This window comes from Ornithodoros turicata, chromosome 3 (assembly GCF_037126465.1).
Source record: "Ornithodoros turicata isolate Travis chromosome 3, ASM3712646v1, whole genome shotgun sequence".
Taxonomy (NCBI): Eukaryota; Metazoa; Arthropoda; class Arachnida; order Ixodida; family Argasidae; genus Ornithodoros; species Ornithodoros turicata.
In genome coordinates, this window is record NC_088203.1 from 104,690,404 (window position 1) to 104,704,206 (window position 13,803).

Genomic DNA, 13,803 nt, shown 5'->3' on the forward strand with positions numbered 1-13,803 from the left:
TACGAAAACCGAACCTCATGCAGCTGTCAGCTCACGGCAGGCATTTCGGTCTGTTGGTTCCAGCCGGCAGCGGTTGCGCGAGAGACCACGTGCTTAGAAGAACCAATTGGAAAAAGATGGCCCCCTTCTCTGACCTCAGAGTCCGAAGCGGAAGTGTACCCCATTGTTTGTATCTCATAACTACGATAGAAAAATAAACCGTTGTAGGTGGTACTCTAACTTACAGTGGGATGCGAAAATAAACCACAAGTGTCGTGGTGTTACAAATCTGAACAAAAAATGGCAGACAAAGATTAGTTGTTGTCAACTTCTTTGTAGTTTTATCTTTTCCTACATAACTACAATACTTTCGGAGCGTCATTACACGAATGGTGTACTCATGAAAGACCAAAAGAGGAATTTCAACGGATCTTCCGCGCCAGCGGCTCGTTCTCTGCAATGAAGTTCAATGGACGATGATAAACGAGAAATGCGTCAACGGCAGAGGACGCCATAAGTTGTGGCCGCCCTAGGACGGGCGTTGAACATAAAAGTGTACCTTAACACAGAAGGCGTTTGCATGGATTTCAGAGGAGCATACTATCTCCCATTTATCATCTTTTCATTTTCTAGCGGCAGGGGGCGTCTCCAAACTCCGTGCTGCACGTACTCTCAGAAGCAGGTTGCGCGTAAAATGTTGCGCATGCGGCGGGTGGATTGTTTTGTACGCGAAACTCCTTTCGGAGAGTTTCCAGTAACTCGCCCTCAGGCAATGACCGTGACAACACTGAGCGTAGCTCGGGCCACTAAATATAGGGGAAGTGGTATGCACCTACATGAGTTCATATCGGCGGCGATAGGATACCCTAGACACGACCTAATATTACAAATAGAGACCTGGACGTACGCGGATCTTCCGACCTATCTTCTTCTGAGCTTCCAAGCTAGTAGTTCGCTCTGCCTCCGCTATGAATGACATTGAATTAGTTCACATTATTCGTTGTTAATTGATTTTTCGGGGTTGCGCGTGCATAGCAAACAGTAGATCAATGATGTCATTCGTTCTCCCAAATAACATGAAATATCGTTTCTAGCGACCACTGTCGTAACTAATCCTTAACCAGGATATCCAGTTCAGTGCAGGACTACAGTATGTTTAGGGATATATCAAGAGTAGTAGGTCGTGGTCCTGAAGACCGGATGTTCTAGGGAAGTTTTTCATCCGACCTCAAGAAGGGGCGATGCAGATGGAACTGAAGCCTGTGCGTTCCGGTGGTCCTCCGGTGGTTCCGGTGGGACATATGATAGGTGTCAGCAAAAGTAAAGGAGCGAAACTGTGAAATTGGTACTACATTCAAACCTTGAGGCACCCCATCAGCCACCCCACCTTGAGAGCCTTTGAGCCGCCCTATCAGCAACCCCATCGTCCCCTGCCACCTTTTTATTTTCCTTTTCCTGCTTCTTCTTTCTTTTTTCTCCTTTCTTTCTTTCTTTTTTTCTCTTTTCTCTTTTGGGAATAGCAAGTCGGCCTTGGCCTGTCTTACCTTTCCCCTTTCTTTATCTTTAATAAACATATCCCCCCCGGAAAACTCAGGGAAAGCCTAAGAGCACGTGGCAGGATTCTAACCCTACCAGCACGACGTTTTCGGCACGACTTTGGTCCGGGGTCACTGCAAACGAGCGGAGCTTTCACCCGCGCGACTGCGCCGCTGGCGCTCGTAAAGGTCATTTCTAGAGCCACGTTGAGAGGCACCACAGTAGCTCTGCCGTCCGGGTACACTCTTACAAAAATGGTGTAATTTAACTCTATTTTTAATCTTATCTATTATCTATTTTATCGGAGCTTATCTTTGCGCATGCATTGTCGCAATATTTTAATTGCCATCAACACCACACCACGAAGGAATAGCGATATATTCTACACTCTTACAAAAAGGGGTGTACTTTAACTCCTTTTTCTTGCCACATATATTACTCCGTTTTGGAGAGTAGAATTACTCTCAAAAAAGGTGTCTCCTCACTCTCTCAAGCGAGTAGCATAACACCTTTCTCTCTGCCGGATAGTAATATTACTCTCCAGTAGGGGGTTAGAGCGTAACCCCCTCTAGAGCGTGACCCTCGAGCGTGACTCCTTTTTTTTTTTTTTTTTTTTAGAGTAACTGTACTCTCCAAAAGGGAGTGATATATGTGACAAGGAAAGGAGTTAAAGTACACTTTTTTTTTTAAGAGTGTAGAATATGTCGCCATTCTTTCGTGGTGTGGTGTTGACGGCAATTAAAATATTGCGACAATGCATGCGCAGAGATAAACTCTGAAGTTGAGAGTTCAAGCATCGTGTACTACAAGGCAATGTGTACGACGACAATTGCAACGCGGAAGTGATGGCGCATAATAGATATTTTGTGACGTCGCTCATTGCTCATAACTGCAGAACAAACTTGAGCAGGGCGATTGATATATTTAATATTAAGAACGAAAGACTGTCCAGATGAGGGCTGGCTTGCTATTACAAGAAGTAGAATAAGAAGAAGAGTAAAAGAAAAGAAAATGAGCGTCAGGAACCAACTAGGAAACGCCTGGAAAAAAAAATCACACTGGCCTCCAAGATTTTCGTTTTCGTTACGATTAGGACACGAAGTCCAATTATTCGTCAATTAAACCGACACGCTACACCTACATAAAGAATAACGAATCTTTATTGTGGTGACGATATATGTATGCTCTTGAGGTGGCTTGCGGTAGTTTGGTTAGAATATATGATGAACCTCATAGAAAGGACGGAACAACAACAACAACAAAAGATGCTGACGATGACATAGGATGAGATGAGGTGGGGTGGGGTGGGGTAGGGTAGGGTAGGGTAGGGTAGGGTAGGGTCAGAGGACGGAAGTCCTGCATTGTCCATAAAGGTAAGCAGCGGTTTTAGGGCAATGTGTTGTGATGTAGAACGAGATTTCATTATGGCAAAGCAATTTGGACAACGAAGAACATGCTCCGAAGACAAACAACGTTGGGCTAGTTGGTAAGTGTACCGTAACGGAAGAAGTGCAAGGGCGCAGGCGAGCTGGTACATGATAATACGAAGGGAACTCAGAGACAGGGGAAAGAAACTTAAACTTAACTTAGTTTGTATGTTTTCGTGTTTTCTTTCCCCTGTCTCTGGGTTCCCTTCGTATTAAGTATACCGTGCTTTTTTGTTAATGTTGGTAAGTCCGTGTTTTTGTGCGCATTCTAACATGTCGTATGCTGCGAAGAGGAACGTGAAATAGAGAGAAAGAAATGTGAAGAAGAGTTTGCAGGTCGTCACAGTGACGGCAGCGAAATATTTATTATTAGTAATGACGTCATAAATATACTCACTCGTTTGTTGTGGCAGCTAGGTGGTGCCTTCGTATTGCCACTGCCGAGAAAAAGAATGGGCGTACAACGTTTAGCACCAAGCAATAGCAATAATCCGTTAGGCAGAGGGTAGCCTCTGTAAGTTAAACAGGTTACCTTACCTGTCAAAGGAAGACAGCACCACCAGAAGTTATTTAATTGTATTTTAATTGTAACACAATTGCGTGGAAGGGAGACATCATTTAGCCTTGTGCCTTCAGCGTTGTAGCAGGTTACTGAGCGTGACTATATAGTCTATAATGTATGCACAAATTTATACACCGCTCTTTAAAAAATAAAAAGAAAAAGAAAGGAACGCGGTTTGCACGAAAATTGAGTACTGTTAATCGATACGTGATACATGGCATATTTATAGTGTATCAGCATTACATCAACCAATATTAAATGCCACGCACAACGTAATGGAAGCAACAGCAACAATAAATGATGGAAAAGTGTTGATGACATGGGATGGCATGGATAGTTACACCCGTCTCCTTACGTTCATCTACACAATACATCTATAAAGGTCACCGCCCCTCTCATCTAGGAAAGTAAGCTGGTCTATCTCAAGATACATATGCAACACTTTCTTCGTTGCATGAGGGAATGGGCAAAAAAGGGGGGTTAACGATTGGTCTAGCGAAGGCCGGCTTGCTACTTCGCAAAAGCATATAAATAAATAAACAACATAAAAATAAAAGCAACAGTGAGGGGGGGGGGGCGAGGTAATGACAGAATCGGTAAGGATGAATGGAAGGGGCAAAAACACGATGAACCATAAACAGGGTGTTTCACTTAAGAGGACCCCTAATTAGTAAAAAAAAAGTTTTTGAGTTAAAAATTAGAAACCTTCTGCGTCATACTTGTGAAGGTTTTTGCCGCCCAAACTGGTGGTTTCCATCAGTGTACCTCATTAATTTGTCTAATTAGCTTAACTGAACTAAAAAAATTCACAGGGAAAGGTAACGTTTTTTTTTTTTGCACTAATTAGAAAGCCCATGGCTACAACACTCCATTTCAGTCACAATTATAGGATCTTTCACGATCTTTCCACAAAAATTTGACACTCTGTGCTGTACTTTTACTAACAAGCGCTATTGGCCACGTGCCATATATGCTTCGTATTTATTTGTTTATATTTTGATTTCAATAGAGAAATAAGTGTGGATGGTCAACAACTTTTTTCCCAACTTTATTTTCCGAGAACACGCGATTGACATTGGCCGTTGTAGTGTTAGGAGGAGCTCCCTATCGTTACCGAACATTACTTTTTGTTGAAGCAAAAGCCTTAAGTCGGAATCCGCCGATATTGTCGTCCATTACTTTTTATTTCTAAACATCCGAACAATCTCAGCTCCAAACATCTCAGTTGCAAATTATTTGTAACCGATAATTTCGAAATATTGACAAATTATACTTTAAGAACTCTCACACATACAGAATCAATCGTGTTAAAGTCTGGCCACAGTGCGTAGAGTCACAGCTGTCGCTGTATTTCAGCTGCGAGTACACACCAAAGGTGGCGCATCTACTCTTTTTTTTTTTTCAACTCTCGTGCGTTGTTATAAAGCTTTTTCTGTATAGTGCTGCAAAAATTCACGAACGTGTTGCGTCCTCCACCGATAGGGAAATGTTTTGTCGAAGGGCTGCTGTTGCCGTTGACCGCCGACCTTTCATCACGGTCTTCTTTTATCGTAGCATGTGTAGGAACGTTGGTTGAGCCAGTTGTATGATTCTACGCAGTCACATTCTGTTCCGCAAAACCCGGGTTCCTTTCTACCGCCAAATGAGCACTGGAAAGAAAAGATTGGGCACAAGTGGAAAAATATCGAACACACTCAAATGTCATGGTTGTTTTATTCTATTTTAGCGCCGCGAAGCAACTGTAGCTATGAGCGGCGTGCAGTCGTGGACGGATGGAGAGAGGACAGCAGGAATGATGGAGAGGGGGTTGGCGATAACGCTGTAACGCATCCAATGTGAATGTGTAACTGGACCATAGTGAGTGAAGAATGAGACAGACACGAAATCAGTACTGCTTGCGAAAAGTGTAATACCCCTGCCACTGGGCAGTTTTCAATGATCATTGAATTCAATGGTCATTGAACAAGCGCGTGGGGCCACCAAGCGTGTAACGTGTAAACTTCGCAAAAAGCACTGGATCCGATGCTCCCTGAAAGTTTGACGCTTACACCCTAGATGGCGCAACACGCGTGTTCAATGCTCATTGAAGAGTGCACGTATGGCATAGGTATAACATTTATTTCCGCATGGTTAGTACACGCACAATGAAGAAAGTAGACGAAGAAATCAGCACACACATATATAATATGGGTGCGTTTTCTTATTCAACTCTGGCAACTCCGAGTTACTCTCAGCCAGAGAAAAATAGCCAGAGTAGCCAGATTAGCGGAAATGACGTCATAACTCTGCGGCGCCAGAGTAGCCAGGGAGTGACATTCTGACGACACACACAAGCTAGCAGACGACGATGCGTCGTCTGCTACCAACCGTCCTGTTGACAGACAATATGGGTGGTGTTCAATTTCGCAATGTAGGACTCGTTAAAAACTGTCGAGCATTTCCAAAATCTGCTGGAGTGCACGCATCTGCGTTAAGTTGTTAAACAGAGTGTCTGCCAGGTGCCAGCACTTCCACATTGTCTCGCCCGTCAGGTCAGTCCGCCATTTTGAGCGCAGAGTAACTTTAGCCGTTCGAAAATTGCGGTCAAAGGTGACTACTCTGGAGTCACGTGATGATAAAGGCTCTGACGTCGTTACCCAACTCCAGGCTACTCGAGTTGAATAAGAAAACGCACCCTATGTTATATAAACGTCGTCCTAAAATACAATTTCAAACGTGTTTTCTCTACGTGTTGCGCGTTTGAATAACTCGTTTTCTACAGTATTCAAGTCGACTTCACGAGCAAGCTCATTTCGTAAACAAGTGAAATAAATATTCTATTCAGCTCTTGTGGCGATTATGTAACGCTGTATGGTTTGGTTGGCAATTGATGTTCTGGGGCTGGAACACATAAAAAGGACAAATGCATACAAAGTCTTAAGTGCCTAAGAAATTAATGATGCTGACGCACCCTTGGGGAAGTCGCTGGGGAGGTGAGTTAGCTCAGCTCAACTGGTATAAGAGCCCTCGGCCGGTAATTCAGAAGATGTGGGTTCGAGTCGTACAGCTGGCTAACCTCTTCAGTGACTTCCTACTTTCATCAGGTATATGGTTTAGTCTGGCCTGCCCCACTGTTGAGCGTAAGTAAGTTTTGACCCATCGGAGGTGTGATAAAGACGTGCAGGAGGTCACAGGTATTGTGAGTACAATTCGAAAATGTTTATTAACTTTTGGAGATAGCGTCCTTAGTAGTTCGCCTTAGGTGGACCTGGCGGGCTGGGAGTTTCAGACGCTTCAGCAAACAATCGTGATCTCTTGATGAGATATTTGTTCATTGCGGATGTCAGGCTGACTGTCCCTGCTCGTATAGACTGAAATGTCAGGCACAGGGTGTCTACAGCAGACCAGACGAGCATGCGTGTCTGCTTCCCTATGAATCGTCATCTCTAGAAGCTGAGCTGTATGCTATTCCAGCAGCCTTGAAGCTTGTGTCTGCTTCTCCGCCTAGTGCCTGGACGGTACTGACTGACAGCAAAGCGGCCCTTAGCTATCCTGGTATCTTTCTCTGTTAAGATAGTTCTGCGACGTGCATACCCTGATCCTCGTAATCTATAATGAGCTCCTGTCCTCGGACCACACTGTCTGGTTTCAATGGGTTCCGAGCCATGTGCACCGTTATTTAAATTATTTTTCATTCACACTGAATGTATCATACTCTGCTTCAAAACACTTCTCGGTAACTTTTTTTTTTTTTTCTGTTTAAACTTTTTTGAAAGAAAGGATTCGAAAGATCCGAGATTCGTAAGATTCGTGGATTCGTTGAACCGTCCTTGGATAAGGATCCGGATTCGAATTCCTAAAAATCTGGATTCGTCCCGTTTCTAAATATAATGATGAACCTCACACAGAGGACGGAATTCCTGCATTGTCTACAGAGGTAAGGAATGCTTTCGGGGCAATCTGTTGTGGAGCCGCATTTCCGTATGGCAAAGTAATTTGGACAACGAAGGACCCGCTCCGAAAAGGAACGTAAAAGGCAGAGGAAGAAACGTGAAGAAGATCTTTCAGGTCACCACAGTCACAGCAGCGACATAATTATTATTAATTAATGGACGTCATAAATATACTCACTGAATATCTGTGGCACCAAGCTTGTCTACGCGTATTGCCACTGGGGAGAAAAAGAATGGGAGTACAACGTTTAGCACCAAGCTACAACAATATTCCGTTATGCAGAATACAACTTCAGCGAATGCAGCACGTTATCTTACCTTTCAAAGGAAGACAGCACCACCAGAAGTAGCAGAATTACGTGGAAGCGAAACATGTTTTAGCCTTGCGCCTTCAGCGTTGTAGCAGGTTACTGAGCGTGAGTATTCTATAACGTGTGCTCAAAGTTATACACCGCTCTTTAAAAGAAAAACAGGAAAACGCGGTTTGCACGATATTTGAGCATTGTTTTTCGACATGTGATTGATGACATAATTACAGCATATCAGCGTCACATCGATCAATATTAATGGCCTGTACCACACAATGGAAAGCTAGAAACTGTTCACCCGTGAAGTTTAATACATTACAGAGATAACATTACATTACATATAACAATACATGAGTTTCATTTACTCGCTTCTCCAACGATCTACAGGTGGCGCACGGAACTTCGAAGAAGGCGGAGGAAAACAGGTCTTCCATGCGAATCGGCCGTATAGGGACTGCAGTGTCGGCCGCATTATGATCACCCTGGGGGCTCTGTTTCAGTTTTTAATACGCACAAATTGAGATGCTTCAGGAAAGCGAAATTAATTTTTGTCCGCGGGTCATCTTAAACTGTGCAGTTCAACTCAGAGAAGTAGGCAGAAAGCTTCCGGTCGTCGGAGTTTGTTTACATATGCCGGGAGTCGCGCGATATTTATCTTCTACAGCTGTCCATTGTTTGGTAGGTTATACCCATAATTTCCGATATGACGGCATGTTGTTCAGAGGTATCGTACGTCCAATGTCCGATCTCGGCCTTAAAACGTCCGAAGGAAAAAGACAGGGGGAACAGCCGGTGCCACGATTCGAGGACGTCTTTCGTGACGAGGACGTGACGAGGACGTGATTCGAGTCTCCTTCGAGCCAGCTTCGTCGGTAACCACTCAGCTGTGATTACACATCCACTTGAGTTTGTGAGCAAGACGGCGCATATGCGCATGCGCATGGGGCAGACATCCCTGGTGGGCAAAAGGGAGCAGGAAACCGCATGGCGTGTACGGCCTATTTGGCCTTTCTGTGCCGCGTAGCACATGCAATAGCTACACCACTTTGCCACATGCCTTTAATAACGACCGAGAACACGCAGTGACTCGATGATCGCGCAACTTTTGCCCAACAAACAGGTAAGCAGCGCCGCCGCATTGCTGTGACGTCACGCACTGAAGCCAGTCTCAAAAACACCGAGTACCAATCCTACAGTTTCGCGCTTGAAAACGGTTAGATACGAGACAGCCTCAACTGTTCTGCGCATGCGCACTGAGTCTGAATATTTCTCCCTGCTCGTTTTTATCGATGAAGAAGACATAAAATGACGAGACTAAATACCGCGTTTTCAGTGAGTCCCAAGGAGGTCTTTCAGGTCAAGGATGAACCAACGATTACGTGCGAAGTAGAAAAAAAAAAGAAAGAGAGAGAGAGAGAGAGACCAAAGCAGAAGTACGCCTGGAATGTTCATTTGCTGGGCGTCTCGATTTCCATAATAACCCTATTTCGACAGCGCACTTGCTAATGGAGCCTCCATGGGACAGATTACTTTCAGAGAGGAAAAGGAGGGCTCGGTCGATGAGGAAGAAACGTTGGCCCATGACAGTTACACATCCTAGTATCTGGGTCATATATGACGTTAACTGCTGTTTACACGAGAGACTTCCGCTCGTAACGTCGTCATGGTGCGTACGTATTCTGCGAATACGAACATTTGTATCAGGCAGCCAAAGAAGCGAGATTTCTGAGGTCATACGCCCACTCGTTTTCAGTGAGATTGTGATTACTGTGTCAACCTTTCTTTCTTTTCTTTTTTTTCAAGACATAGCGTCACTTTACCTGAATAACGATGTAGATTTACACGAAACAACGATGAGTGATAGTTAGAAGCGTGCGCGGTTGCGGTTCTAGCCGCGGATCCGAGCGGATATCTACGTGACATTCTGGATTGCAAATGGAAACGAGGGCTTTGAAACCAGCGCGGATAAAATACGGATGCAATCGCGCGACACTGCGGTACACGCGGATACCAGCGTAGTTACCGCGGATAAACTCTAGTGAGCGTCTTTGAGCGCTTGTCCGGTCCCCTCTCTCTGTGTCGTTACGTTCGTTTGCGAGGGGTGGGGGAAGGGTGTATATTTATTAGAACAGAGAGAGAGAGAAAAAAAAAGGAGGAAAGGTCAGCCCAACGTTATGTCGTCTTGCTATTCAAAAAATAAATACAGAAAAGAAAAGGATTAGGAAATAAACGCTAAACTAACAAAAAGTGAAAGAACGATGAGATATATTAAAGGGAAATAAGATTTAAAAAAAAAAGATGAGAGTAATGTGTATCAGGGTGAGATATGAGGCTGGTGCACTGACGAATGAGATGACAAGACTAGAGATGCGAAGCCCTTAAAAAAACCCGAAAATTTTCGAAAAAAAAACATTTTTTTCGTTTTTTTTTTCTAGTCTCCGGAAAAATAGCCCAAAATTTCCAGGCGACAAAATTCAAGAATGTAAATTTTCGTGCCTTTGATGCGTTCCAACCCGCCAACAGTGCCTTAGGTGCCTCTAATCCGCCAACCACCATCAACTTAGAGCTCAGTGTGGCCGCTCCAAGCGATCGCCATCGCGTTCACATAATGTCGGAGTTCTGGTCGGAGTGGACGGGTTGTTCTAATTACCTATCGCTGAGTAGACAGCAGTCTCATGGGCTGCTCTGCTCTGCACTTATGCCTAGAGGATGAACACTACTAAAGCTTCTAGCTCATTGTATGCTGTGGTTTGGCCGGCAATGCTTCGACTATGCAGTAACCACGTTTTTTTGTTCAATTTTTTACAAAAACCCGAAAAGAACCGTTTTTTTTTCTCGAGCGATTCAAATTTCCGGAAATTTTCCATCTCTAGACAATACTTGAGTCTGCGCTCGACGTTCTATTAAACGTCAGTGTTTCTGTCGACGTCCCTCACGTGCAATCACAATGAAGTGTAGTACCCAGTGGATCCAGAATGGCATGTCATCCATCCATTGCGTTGCTTGTGCAGTTAACGCCTTTGCTGGAAGTCGGTGGATGACACGACGTTCTTATAAACAGTTTGTGTGCTTACGGAAATAAAAACGTTCATTACGTACCAGCTTCAGTATGCGGATCCCCCCGCCCTACAGATGCAAAGATCACGGATGTGCAAATATACTCCGTACCGGCACGGACGCGGATGAGGTACCGCATCATACAAGAGTGAGCAATAAACGTTTTGCTGGGTTTGAGACTTTGTGTGGGGGAATCCGTTGTCTGTTAGCTCTCGCGGGGTTTTACTATCAAATATTCTTGTCAGCCAGTTCGCTTGCTTCGTAGCAGTTCTTTCAGTGGGCACCGTGTTGATACGGGCGACGTCAATGTTACCCGTGCTCACTTCTAGTCATTTTGTTCTTTTAATTCGCAGAAATTTTCCATAGCGACGCTACCGTCTTCATTTCGGAGACCTGCTATCGACCTGATACAGGACCCAGCAAATAAAGCGCACAAACGCAAGCCTCGTGTCCTTCATAAAAGAAGAAACTGGCCATCTGCAACGCGCAACTATGTTTGCCATGCTGTTTACATGTTTACATGGTGATACTATGTTTGCCTGCGTCCGCGCGGTCTCTGATATTATCCACCAATGAGTGTTTCTCAGTACACGTCTCCCCCTCTTTCCTTTCTCTTTTTCTTTCCTTTATGCATTCTTCTGCTTGACCCACTCTACCTCTTTCATCTTTGTTTGTTTTGTTTGTTTTACACTCTTTTTTTCTGGCTCTATTGTTCCACCCACAAACGCGTTTTGAGGTAGCCAGTCCTGACGGGGTCCTTTCCACATTTTTCTTCATATCCAGATAGAGACAGCCTGCGCTTTGCCTCCTCTCCCTCTTGGAATTAAGAATCAGAACTCGTCTGCTACTGCGATTCACCGCTCTACGAATTGAAGGACCCGCAAATGATTGCAGCTCACCCGGAACCTGAAGACCAAAATATTTAGACAAAAAGTATAGGACGCTTTCCAGAAAATCAGTTTTGAGAAAGGTTGATACCGTTTTGCGCTTAATTTCCAAGTTTTCCCATTAGTACGCGGGGACGTTCAATCAAAACTCGCAGACGACGGTGGTTCTTCTGCGGGGACACGACCGGCTGAAAGCACGTTCTTGATTGGCTACGGCCGTTGAAAACGCGATCCTGATTGGCTGACTTTTAGTTGTTGCGTCATGTCAACGAGCATGTCATCTTTGTTTGTTTTTTCTTCTCTCCTTTTTTCTGGCGGTCCAGCCACAAACACATTTTGGAGTAGCCAGTCCTGACGGGGTCCTTTCCATAGTTTTCTTCATATCCAATCCACTCCAATCCACTATGTTTGCCAAAAGACAATCTAGGTCTGTTTCGTACAGCGCTCGAAGCTTGAACATCTTTCTTTCAACGTGGCACTAGAACATAAAGCGGAACACGACCTACTCTCCTCAACCAAGCAAACGTACGAGGAATGACGAAAAAAAAAAAAAAGCTTCCATTCAAAGATTCAGCAGCAGACGCAGTGGAGAAAAACCTAGGCCAAGCTCGCAACGGCAAACATTTTGCGTACTCTCTACAAAGAGGAATCGCGGAGATCATTTCTGCTCAGCGCATTCACGAGGACATCTTTTTGAAATCGAAATATATGCGGAGCAGACGTTATGCATCTTGCGTTGTGACGAAGCGGAAGAAGTGAGGTAGAGAAAAAGTGCTGGAGAAAGGAAGAAAGGAAGAAGCGAAGCTGATGATACTGACGACGAAAAAAGGGGAGAGCCAATCTGAAATGCAAACGACCGTGGATTCTTCTCGTCTGTTCTGCAGGACTGGCTCCACTTCGAAGCAGACGCAATTTTGAGCAGAAGCCTCACTGAGTTAGAAGGAAAGGGGAAAGGAGAGTAACGAATGGGAAAATACGTGTGTGTGTGTGTTGTGAGGAAGGAGGAGATAGAGGTTGGCGCGGAGGGGAAACGTAAGGGAGAGGGAAACGGAGAGGAGAGGACGGGGTTCGAAGTATTTCATGGTGTCGTACACGAGGCTAATTTAAGTAAATCTTCCTTCGCCCATTTGTATTTCGTGGCGCAGAAGTTTGGGTAGTTCTGGGAACAGGCGTGGGAAATAACAGGTATTTACCATCTGTTACGTGGTGATAAACGCTAAGAAGACACGCTCTGCCTCTTCTCGCACCCATTTCATTCGTTACGTACATCACAGGGGTGGCATCCAATGTATTGCTACGAAAGCGTGCTAGGCGAACACAATGCATCCTGGACAGGTCCTGGACGCGCGTCACAGTAAACGTCAAGGCACACGTGACCTTAAAAATGGCGGCGCCCGTGATCGCCGGCCAAATCTTTTGTAAAGCAATGCGATTGTTGTTTCTGCACTCCGTTATGGATGTCTTTCGATCACAGTAATTCTTTTTATCCGATAATCTCGCAGTAAAACGTGCAGTTTTACACATAACGCCTAGTACGGTTGACGACTTCCAAAGATGTAATGGCGACCACGCTTTAAGACTCACTGAGCCGACGCGATTTACTTTAACTATGGCGAAATGGGCTACCATGTTGCGGAAGAAGCACCGCATAGTTTACGCTGGCAAAATGCGTTCATCTCTTGGCTTTATGACGACGAAAGCATGTCGGTAAGCGGCAAAACGGCATGTAAACGAAGTCACATAACCTCAAAATGACGTTCTCTACGACGTGCGACCAGGACAAGATGGCAGTTATGCCAAAGGCACCCGCTTGAGGGTAGTTACAAGAATGGCTGGTTTGGGTCATCTGTGTGACGTATACATGAGTGAACATGTTAGCGTCGAGTGAAGGATTTCATGAACTCTAACCTAAAGCACAAACAAAAAACACGAAGGCTGACATTGCATTTCAAATGAAGTTAGTTAATTAGTTAGCTAGTTAGTAAATTAGTAAAATAAAGTAAACCTTGGAGCTATCAGCAACCCTCCGTGGGTGCTGCCTGCTCCATTGCAAGATCTGTATAGCTATTACACCTTCTGATTCAAAATACACACAGATTTTCGGTAGCGGTTTCT

At 44.6% G+C, this 13,803-nt stretch overlaps 2 long non-coding RNA genes across 2 annotated transcripts in view; both read right to left on the reverse strand.

The window, feature by feature from the left end:
- The window catches only part of LOC135387608 (uncharacterized), a 358,849-nt gene that overhangs the window by 211,270 nt on the left and 133,776 nt on the right, over window positions 1-13,803 (reverse strand). The gene's annotated exons all lie outside the window — the stretch shown is intronic.
- On the reverse strand, window positions 4,458-7,875 carry LOC135387607 (uncharacterized). The gene is made up of 3 exons (XR_010421232.1): window positions 7,755-7,875; window positions 7,615-7,654; window positions 4,458-5,153 (listed from the first exon to the last, which is right to left on the reverse strand). It is a non-coding gene; the product is annotated as an uncharacterized LOC135387607 (long non-coding RNA).